This window comes from Cyprinus carpio, unplaced genomic scaffold (genome assembly GCF_018340385.1).
Source record: "Cyprinus carpio isolate SPL01 unplaced genomic scaffold, ASM1834038v1 S000006497, whole genome shotgun sequence".
NCBI lineage: Eukaryota > Metazoa > Chordata > Actinopteri > Cypriniformes > Cyprinidae > Cyprinus > Cyprinus carpio.
The window spans coordinates 212,127-222,985 of record NW_024879169.1 but is presented as its reverse complement, the minus strand read 5'-3'; the positions used below and the strand labels follow the sequence as shown (position 1 = coordinate 222,985).

The 10,859-nt window shown below is 40.5% G+C and overlaps 2 long non-coding RNA genes across 3 annotated transcripts; both read left to right on the top strand.

The window, feature by feature from the left end:
• The first annotated feature begins 6,698 nt into the window (after positions 1-6,698).
• Positions 6,699-7,288, top strand: LOC122143747. 2 transcript variants are annotated; one of them, XR_006159345.1, is made up of 4 exons: positions 6,699-6,778; positions 6,867-7,043; positions 7,134-7,195; positions 7,278-7,288. It is a non-coding gene; the product is annotated as an uncharacterized LOC122143747 (long non-coding RNA). The 2 variants fall into 2 exon arrangements; XR_006159344.1 differs by lacking the exon at positions 7,278-7,288 and having other exon boundaries at positions 7,134-7,271.
• On the top strand, positions 7,285-8,729 carry LOC109060921. Its single transcript, XR_006159343.1, has 4 exons — positions 7,285-7,498; positions 7,568-7,683; positions 7,780-7,891; positions 7,986-8,729. It is a non-coding gene; the product is annotated as an uncharacterized LOC109060921 (long non-coding RNA).
• Positions 8,730-10,859: the final 2,130 nt, after the last annotated feature.

Genomic DNA, 10,859 nt, shown 5'->3' with positions numbered 1-10,859 from the left:
TCAAGCCGCGCGCTTCAGTGAAACATTAGAATCTGAATAGCGTGTTCAGCGCGGGGGCATGGTCGCATTAGAAGATAATGAAGGGAGACGTGAAAAACGGACATCGCGTTGTTTTCATATGAATTACTTTATCACAGAATATTTGTTTGGCAGCACTTGTTTAGTTTAAAAGTAGACATGTCATGTCAGGCTTTCTATAGATATATCTCTCATGTCTCTTCGTTGAATATTCACTGAGTTACAGTTCATTTTAATGACGCATTTGTAAATGAAGATCAGCGCAGACAAAGGCTGCAGACAACACACCTTGTTTGTTATCTTTATTTTATAAGTGCACAAAGTTTTGTTGTTATTATGTCTGTATACAAAAAAAGTAGACCCTTTACAGATTCGATTGATGTATTGCTCTTATCTGTACGATCAAAACTGAAAGTGTAATTTAAGTTCTTTTCGGTGTTATCAGGAGAAAATGCCTCATAACACGTATACGCGTTAATCGACTTCAGAGGGTTAAGTTTCCTCTGGTACTGATGGCCGTTAGGGCCACCCCTCACCGGTCTATTGGAGTACCCCCATTCGAGATGATGACTGGGCGACAAATGACATGCCCGCTACACCTGCTGTATCAACCTGGTGACATGAACCTCGTCACCGCCTATACCACTCACCAGTACCTGGAAGAGTTGCATCAGCACCTGAGAACAACTTTCGTCTTCGCGCATCAACAACTCCAAAGAAGCGCAGAAGGTCGTAAAGCCTGCTATGACCAAAAGGTCTCTCACAAGGAGCTCAACATCAGAGACAAAGTGTGGTACAACAGCTTCGCCCAACCAAGGCAGAACGCTCCCCATCTGCTGTCAAAGAAATTCCTACCTCACTGGACAGGACCCCACGAGATTGTGGACAAGCTCTTACCTGTTGCCTACCAAATCAAAATCAGACAAGGGTACAGCGAACCAGTCCTTCGATGGGTCCATCGAAACCAGATAAAGAGGCACCAGGGCTCCAACCGACAGGATAATAGGGAAGATCAAACCAGCTGAGACAGACCGACAATCCCACACTCTACACCACGGGTTTTCAAACTGTGGGGCCCACCCCCCGGGGGGTGTCAAGGGGGCACGAGCATCAGTTAATTCAGACATTCCCTTGAGGATTTATGAATATGAGTTAGCAAATTTTTAGCCATCCACTAGGGGGCAATCTGACTCCCACTGCTTGTAGGCAGTTAGAGCAGAGTCGGCTGGAGTATCAGTCACGCTTATTGACAGTGTAAGATGATTTACAGTTAGCCGTGTTGGCATGTTGTTATCTCAAAAACATGCTCAGCCATAACATTGAATCAGGTAAACTGGTTATATATTTATGTTTCAGCATAATTACGCACGCTATACCAGGGGCGGTTCTAAACCCTTTTTAGGTGTTTTTAGCCGCCAAAACCTTAACAATCAGGCCAGTGCTGCTTCCTCAAGAAAGTTTTTCATTCTCATGTGTTTTAAGTCTTGTCAGTTTAAACACTAAAGTAATTTTAAGTCATTTAAGCCCAAGACATCTCAATGCGGTACTCACGTGCTGTGATAAAACATTTCTTATGGCATTATTTCACTGACAAATGTCGAGAGCACAATATTGTAGCGTGAAAGCACATTAACACAATGCGCGAGCGCAAATCTCTCTGTGGATTTTCTTTGCTCTCGCACAAAACCGGACGCGCGAGGCATGGAAATGGCAAAAACTGCATACAAGACTAAATACAAACAAAAAAGAGATATAGTAAAACAAAGTAGCTACAATAACCAGTTTATGTTAAAACAAAAATACAACAATAAAAAAAAATAAAGGAAAGGCCCTGCACAAATCTGTTTTGAGACTACTTTTCAAAAGTGCATAATGATAACCTTTGACAACATTTAATTCAGGTGCGAAAATAATTAATATCTATAGCGCATGAGCACAGAGAGATTTGAGCGTGCACAGGACACAGTTTGAGCGAGAGGAGAGACACGTTTTAAGTGCGCACACTCTCTCCGGGCGAGAGCAGCATATATCTGAGCGCGCACCACCGGTTTGTGCGAGAGCAAAGAAAATCCATGTGCGAGCGGAGACATTCGCGCTCGCACATTGTATTAATGTGCTTTCGCGCTACAATAATGAGCTCTCGACATTTGTCAGTGAAATAACGCCATAATTTCTATGCACACCGTGCCCGCACACATGTAAGGTGCACAAACAGATAGCCTTAGCCTTCTCAGACAGCAGGTGAATACCAATGGTTGTCTTGACAAGTATCCTTGTAAGCGCAGTCGGTTGTTTTGGGTGAACATAAACAGTAAGGAAAATATCAAATTTACGTGTAATGGATCCGTGCATTTCTTATCTAAATAATATTAATGAAAAAGAGCAAAAGAAAAATTGTTAGCTGCTTTAATAGCTTTACTGGATATTTGCATTTATGGTAATGTTAATTAAGTAATTAGGTGTGAATATGGGGAGGGGGGTGGTTTGGGGGGGCGCGAGTGAAATTAGACAAACTTGGGGGGGCGCATGCCCTAAAAGGTTGAAAACCCCTGCTCTACACAACACTAACATAATTTCTGTCATTCTAGGAAGACATATAGCTACCTTTCTTAAACACAACACCTACACACTCTCCTTCACCACGCTGCTAGGACCAACCTCTAGTAGAGAGGAGTTGCCCCACACATGTGACACTCGTTTTGCTGTCTAACCTCATTCAGTGTCCTTGTGTCTCTTTGTGTTTTCCCTTTTTCCTCTCTCTCTCTCTCTCTCTATGTTTTCCTTTCCTCCTAGTCCCCTCATCAGGGAATTTAGGATTGACTCCTTTCAAAAAAATTGTTGTAAATCGTTGTGAAAAAACATTGTCAATGAAATTGAGGCAACACGAGCCGAAATCATCGGAAACCGATGGCTAGTCAACACCCCATCTACGGGGTGGCTAGTAAAGCTACCCTCATCTACGATCAACACAACTTATTGATCTGATTTCTGTTGATAGAGCCTTAGAAGCTATTGCCCGCCTTCCGCCTGCTGGTGTGCCAATCATTCATTCTTGGTCTGCCGCTGACACAGCGCTTTGCATTTCTACTGTTGTAGGTAGGATATGTTGTGACTCTGACACTTGCCTTCCTCCTCCATAAGTGAGTGAATGCTGTACAAGAGTCTTTCAACAAATGCACGTCCGGCGTCCCGCACATGTTCCGACATGATAAAACTGACCAAGAATACGAACCTGAGAACTCAACAAACCTGAGTGAGATTACGCCTATACCACCTTGTCGAACCTCTGACAGTTAGTGCAATCAAAATGACCCAATTCTGGATAATCCTAAACAATGCACCACTACATCATCTCAAGTGTTCCTAACCCAATTATTTCAGAATTACCGAAGTCCTGCACCAGGATTCAGTTAGTCATGGAGATGTTCTGTCTTGTGTGTGCCTGTTCTCCTTCTCTCTCTGTCTCTTGTTTCAGTGCCCACCGATGTTCACACCGGGAACCTCACCGAGCAAAAGGTTCACACCGGGAACCTCACTGAGCAAAAATGTAGGATCTCTGTCGAACAGACATGAATAAACCCTTGAATCACCAACATGAGCTGTTGAAGCTCTACATTCCAGAGACAAGTAAAGATTCTCCTCCGCAGCCATCTGCGGTAGTAAAACTAATTAATGATTGACATAACGCCCGATTGTCTGGACCAGCTTCCTGTCAAGGCCTGGTCCTTATCCCTCAGGGTATTGGAAATGCTAAAACCCTACATCTTTAATTCAATGACCAGGAGAGAAGAAACTCCCTCTGTCTGAAGACCCTTCAAGGACCAGATGTGCTGTGATACCCATGGCCATTTAAAGCATAAATTGGTAATCCAATCAACAAAAGGGACAATTTTACAGCTCCATGTCTGAGCGAAAAGAATAGCAGGACTACACCACATGACTTTTTGCAACCTCAGGATTTTTTCTGTCCTCCCCTTTTCTCTACATTCCAGAAAAAATGCATGTTTCTCTTTTTACAGACAAAGAAACACACCAACTCGCATAGATGATTTCAAAAGACAATCATTTAAAAGTATAAAAGAGCAACTATAGTCACAAATAATATGTACTGTAAAAAGTAATCACTGAATCTACTGAAGAAAAGCTTGTAAATACAAATGATTTTGGCAAATTTCTTGGTTTTACTCAATTAGGCTGTGTTATATGAACTTTCAGTTGGATGCGGTAGTTAAACTAAACATCTTAAGTAAACCGAACTTAAGAACATCTAGTGTATTGGACAAAGCCACAACTATGTGGTTGGCACAAAAAAACATAATGAATATAGTCTTATAGTGAATACAATCAGAAATTGTCAGTAGCATATATATATATATAAACAGCCATTTTTGATGGTACAATGGTTTATGGTTTGTATATGTGTATATTAAAAATAATGTTCTTAATTTCCCCCATTCGCGCCAACATTATGAAGCTGCAGCTGTATCTACAGTCCCGCACCCTAGTCCCGCATTCTCAGTCCCCCCGCCTCCTATCAAATTGGATCGGATAAACACATGGATAAACATGTGAAGAACCGAAACGTGAGTATCGTCTATTTTATTTATATGAATAGTCTATTTAATATTTGTAAAGATAGTTTGTAACAAAATTTGAGCCGTTAATGTATGTTTTTTCGCCTTTTCCCCCCCGAAAATATTTTAATAGCTAACGTTAACCTTTAACCTTGGACTTTTTGTAGACAAGCCATTGTAAAAATTTGATTAAAATTAGTTGACATTAAAGTAGACCAATTCAATACATTAAGTGTGTTAATATCAAAGAATGCCATCATTAATTATTTAATCAGATTTACCGTTTTACCTTTTTTTAAATTATCTGACCTTTTCTCCTAAAACTATAAACTGAATTAATTAATTCCGGAGTAATTATTTTACTTTATACAATTTATGTGGACTACTTATAAAACGTAAGTATTAAAATGGATCAATATTAATTTAACTGTGATAAGAAGTTGTTGCCAGCCATTTACAACTCATACAATTGCCTAATAATCAAATTTACTATGCCTTCACTATGTATTAACCAGTCTATGGTATTAACATGTGAGCTAGAATGTGTCATTCCTTGTTTTGGGTTCCTTGTTTTAAGGAAGTCGTGGCCTAATGGTTAGAGAGTCAGACTTGCAATCCAAGGGTTGTGAGTTCGAGTCTCGGGCTAACAGGAATCGTAGGTGGGGGGAGTGAATGTACAGCGCTCTCTCCACCCTCAATACCACGACTGAGGTGTCCTTGAGCAAGGCACCGAACCCCCAACTGCTCCCCGGGCGGTGCAGCATAAATGGCTGCCCACTGCTCCGGGTGTGTATTCACGGTGTGTGTGTGTTCACTGCTGTGTGTGTGCACTTTGGATGGGCTAAAAGCAGAGCACGAATTCCGAGTATGGGTTACCATACTTGGCTGTATGTCACGTCACTTTCACTTTCACTTTTTAATTTGTATTGACTGAAAAATATTATTTATTATTACACAATCCTGGATAGGTGCGCGCTCACGGCTCACTCAAATAGACCCCGCCACAGATCACAGATTAACTGATTTACCATGGCAACTAGAGCCGCGTACTTTTCCCCGTCGGAAGCACAAATCCTCATGGAGGCATACGAGGAGGTAAAAGATATAATTAAGAAGAAAGGCAACACCGCCACACAGTGATAAAGCAAAGAGAAAAAGCGTGGCAAAGTATTGCAGACCGCCTGAATGCGTAAGTAGTGCACAATGACACACTCACCGCTCCGCTGAAACATCACAATTACAAATCAAATATTTAATTCACATCTCCAAAAACGCAGTTGTACTGTAATTATGAAACGGTTAAATTTTTTTTATTGAAATGCACTGCATATATGAGTGAAATTGTGTAACGTAACTCCATCACACTGTATAAAGCTATGATATATTATTATTAAAGCCTTACATTATTATTTTACATTACTACGCTCAGTACGGTTTAATCTTAGCCGTTGTACTCTGCTTATTATGTTGTCTACCGGTTTTTTTTGTGTTTCCCCTGCTTTTATTAATGTAAAGCAGCTTTGACAGAATGAAACAATTGTGAAAAGTGCTATATAAATAAAAATTTTCTTGAATACATAGATGAGCTATAATAATAATCACTTTAATTTATATAGCGCCTTTCAAAGGACCCAAGGTCGGTTGCTCACTGCACTGCAAAAATGTCTTTCTTACTTAGTATTTTTGTCTTGTTTTCAGTCAAAAAAAAATATCAAAAAAAAAATCTTAAATATTTTCTAGAGCAAAATAACCTAGGAAAATAAGCAAAAAACTCTGCCAGTGAAACAAGAGAACTTTTCTAAAAGTAAGTGTTTATGGAAAAAGTAAACTTATTTCAAGAGAATTTTTCTTATTATATTGACAGATATTTAAATTTTTTGCTTGTTTTAAGCACACATTTACTTGAAGTTTATATTTTTGGTCTAAACCTATACTTATTTTGCTAGGTCATTTAGAAAATCAAGAAAATACATCTTTAGTGTTTTTTTTTTTTTTTATATATTTTTACTGAAAACAATACAAAAATACCAAGTCATTTTTGTCAGTGTGACTCCATTAAATGTTCTTGTGATAAAGAATGTGTGTGTGTGTGTGTGTGTGTGCGTGTGATGTAGATTAAACATGAACCGGGCCAAAACGGACATGGCAGCAGGTCAAAATCAAATACAAGAACATTCTGCAGAATGGTATGGTCCCCTGACTAATATTTAACAAAGCACAAGCATATATTGTACCCAGAAGGTGCCTGCTCACACATTGTCTGTACTGTTTTAGCAGTGAAAAAGAATACCCACAGACAAGGCACAGGTGGTGGGTCACCAAAGGCTGACCTTACCCCAGCAGAGGACATGGCCTTGGAACTAAATAAAGGCAGGCCCGTCTTAGAGGGGATCCCTGGGGGGGAAGAGACGAGCATAGGTTCCTCCCAAGATGCCACCCGCTTCATTCAAGGTATGTCCTTCCATCTCTACATGGAATACAACCACATTCATATTGAATCAATTTGGACTGTCTGACTTTGGTTTACCTATTGCCTTGCAGTGTCTGGCAGCACTGTGTTCCTGTTAGAGCCACCAGCACAAGCACCAGACGATGCTGATCCAGTGAGTACTCCATCAAAGGCATACTGTAGGCCTGGCATGTCTTGTCTACTAGCTTCAATATGAATCCGATTAAATGTGATAGGGTGAAAGCCCTAGTGCACATCGTTTGTGTGGCCTTGCGCTTTTTTGCTAGTGGAGCCTTCCTGTACTCAGTGGGGGATGCAGAACAGCTGAACAAGGCCACAATTTGCCGCACAATAAGGAGTGTGTGTCTGGCTATCAAAGCATTAGCAGATGTCTTCATCTCCTTCCCTGGCCACAGAAGACTCTGTGACATGAAAGAGGAGTTCTATAGGATTGCAGGTAAGAGGATCTACAAATTACAGGACAACTGTTAACACATAGTAGGATACTCATTACTTTGTGTGACAGGTTTCCCCAATGTCATTGGTGCAGTGGACTGCACACACATAAGGATAAAAGCCCCCTCAGGTGCCCATGAGGCCGATTTTGTGAATAGGAAATCCTTTCACAGCATTAATGTTCAGGTGAACATAACTTTTTGATATTGTCCATTGACGAACACTCTGCATTGCCAATGATGTGCATTGATTGGTGTAATATTCCTCATCTTATGATTTCAGATGGTCTGCAATGCTGACTGAGTGATCAGCAATGTTGTGGCAAAATGGCCTGGCTCAGTCCATGACTCCAGAATCTTTCGGGCCTCTGAAATCTATCAGTGCCTATCACAAGGTAAGCCACACAACCCCTATTTATAACCATCATGGCTGTGTCAAGAATATCACTGTGTTTATGAGGTAGTAATGACGAGATTTTGAGTTGACAGGTGAATTCTCTGGTGTGTTGCTGGGAGACAGGGGGTATGGCCGCCAGCCTTTTCTCCTGACACCTTTCACAGACCCCCAGGAAGCACAGCAGGCCTACAACCATGCCCATGCCAGGACCAGGGCCAGAGCTGAAATGACCTTTGGCCTCCTGAAGGCACGCTTTCACTGCCTTCACAAATTAAGGGTCAACCTTAATTCTCATGTGATATTACTGTGGCTTGTGCTGTCCTCCACAATGTGGCCTGCCTGAGGAAGGAGAGGGCCCCCAGAGTGCCACCAGCCATGGACTGGGACAATCTTCCCTGATGACGACAGTGGTCGGCTGCTGAGGGACCAATATGTGTTGAATTATTTTAGTTGGTATGTGTGCTTTCAATTTAGGTAAAAAATGTCCTGCTGTGGCAGAGGAAATAGGGTTTTTTTGGGTTGTTTTTTTTTACGAATTTGGCCTCTTATGATGTTTGTGCGGTATACTGTGTGTAATACAAGGCTGCAGGGAGGCTACTGCATCCATTCATTTGTCTGTTCAGCTGATGTGTATGGATTTGTCCTGCATTTATTTTAGTGTGCAGACATGCAGGGTGTGTTATATACAGACCTTTGAATGTGTATGTATCATTTTGTATAATATGCTTTGATTCTGTGCTTTCCATCTTGTAGAGTCACTGTGACTTCAGTTTCGAAAGGAGCTGATAGTTTACCTGCTTTGTTTTGTCCTTATTCAATAAAGGAACATAATGTTACACATTGTGTTTTTATATTCATATGGAATGTGTATTTGTTTATATGACAGAGTACTAGGGCCCCACTGAGGAAAAAGGATAAAGTCATAAATTTATGAGGCTGGTTCTTTCTGCAGAAAAGCAACATATTCTTTTTACAGTTTTGATAGTTATGACAATGTGATACTTCATATTCTGGCACATCAGCATGTCTTTGTTTATGAAACCATACTGAAGTACAATTTCACGAAATGCCCCACATCTGTCATTTTAACAACTGTCCTCCTTTAAAACAACTGGTTACAATATTATGACTTGTCTTTTTTTTCCCTCTGTGGCCCTAATATTCTATCATTTTATATATAGCCTTATAGTCAATGGGAAACTGTAAATTATCTAATGATAGCAACATCATCTAAAAATCATTATTTATCCAAAATGATTGAAATTAATGATCACAAACGTTTAAATAATGACAGTGGGTCTAGTTATATGTGATAATGTATAGTGAGCAGTGAAATAACTATTGGTTTCCATTTGTGGCGACTGCTGACTGACATTAGGGATGAGATTAAATAGATCCTGGAATTTAGCCTGGTCTGGAGCAGGCTAGCTCCACAGAATAAATCTCCATGGTAATTTATACCATAACATATACTCCTGCCCCCTATCCAGCTTTAGTGCAACCGGATTAGGGATCAATTGAGCCAGGATCACCAAGATATCCTGGCTTAATCCCTTATCCTACTTTTGTGCAACAGGCCCCAGATCACAGAAACAGAACAACAACACCCGGACTCTGTTTTAATCATTCTTGGGGACTTTAATAAAGCCAATCTCTCCCGTGAACTGCCAAAATACAGACAGCATGTTACATGTCCCACCAGAGACAGTAATATATTGGATCACTGTTACACCACAATAAAGGATGCATATCACTCTGTTCCACAAGCAGCTTTGGGACTGTCTGATCACTGCCTGGTTCATCTTATACCAACCTACAGGCAGAAACTTAAATCTGCTAAACCTGTAGTAAAGACTGTAAAGAGATGGACCAACGAAACAGAGCAGGATTTACAAGCTTGTTTTGACCTCAATGATTGGAGTGTTTTTGAAGCTGCTACCACTGATCAGGACGAACTCACAGAGACCGTAACATCATATATTAGTTTTTGTGAGGATATATGTATTCCTAGCAGGACTTATTTAACATTCAACAACAATAAGCCATGGTTTACAGCAAAACTCAGACATCTTCGTCAGGCCAAAGAGGATGCCTACAGAAATGGGGACAGAGTCTTGTATAATCAGGCCAAGAACACACTGAACAAAGAGATTAGAGTGGCTAAAAGGACCTACTCTAAAAAGTTGGAAGACCAGTTTACTTCCAACGACTCAACTTCAGTATGAAAAGGACTGAGAGCCATCACCAACTACAAGACACCATCCCCCTGCACTGAGGCAAATCAACGACTTGCTAAACGACCTGAATGAGTTTTATTGTAGATTTGAAACAACCCACACCCATTCTGATCATCTCTCTACACAACCGTTAACACCTCCTGCAATACAAAATCAGACATCAGAATACTACAGAGAATGGTTCGGACTGCTGAAAGGATTATTGGTGCTCCCCTGCCCACCCTTCAAGAACTGTATACATCCAGAGTGAGGAAAAGGGCTCAGAAAATCACTCTGGATCCCTCTCATCCAAGTTACCCCCTTTTTGAACTTTTGCCATCTGGCTGGCACTTCAGAGCCGCAAATACCAGGACAGTCAGGCACAAGAACAGTTTCTTCCCCCAGGCAATCTACCTCATGAACAGTTAAATGTTCCCCACTTATGCCATAAAAATGTGCAGTATTCTTATATTTATTTGTTACTCCTCCATCCAAGTACATCTCTGCATCTTACTCCATTCTATTCCATTATCATCTATAGCACAACTGTTCATAAAATTTATTGATTAGCATTTTTTTTTTTTTTTTTTTTTTTTTTTTTTTTTTGTGTGTGATGTTGTTGTCTCTGTGTACTGGAAGCTTATGTAACTAAAACAAATTCATTGTATGCGTAAGCATACTTGGCAATAAAGCTCTTTCTGATTCGGATTCTGAATCTGCAATAAATTCACTGAAATTAACTAAAGCGAT